This window comes from Penaeus monodon, chromosome 31, assembly GCF_015228065.2.
Source record: "Penaeus monodon isolate SGIC_2016 chromosome 31, NSTDA_Pmon_1, whole genome shotgun sequence".
In the NCBI taxonomy this organism is placed as follows: Eukaryota; Metazoa; Arthropoda; class Malacostraca; order Decapoda; family Penaeidae; genus Penaeus; species Penaeus monodon.
In genome coordinates, this window is record NC_051416.1 from 14,289,794 (window position 1) to 14,290,021 (window position 228).

Consider the following 228-nt stretch of genomic DNA (forward strand, 5'->3'; position numbering starts at 1 on the left):
GATGGCATTTAATGGCATTTTGGATTGAAGGAAATTGATAAAAAGGTAATTATACCGGAGTCTTATTTTTTTCGAATATATACGAACGTACACACGCACTCACCCACACAAACATACGGAAGGAGTGATGGAAATAAGTATGGATATTTATGATAAGGTCATAGGTAAACAGAAATGATAATGATAAGAATCCCATACATATTAGTGTAATTGGAATGGGAATTAAGA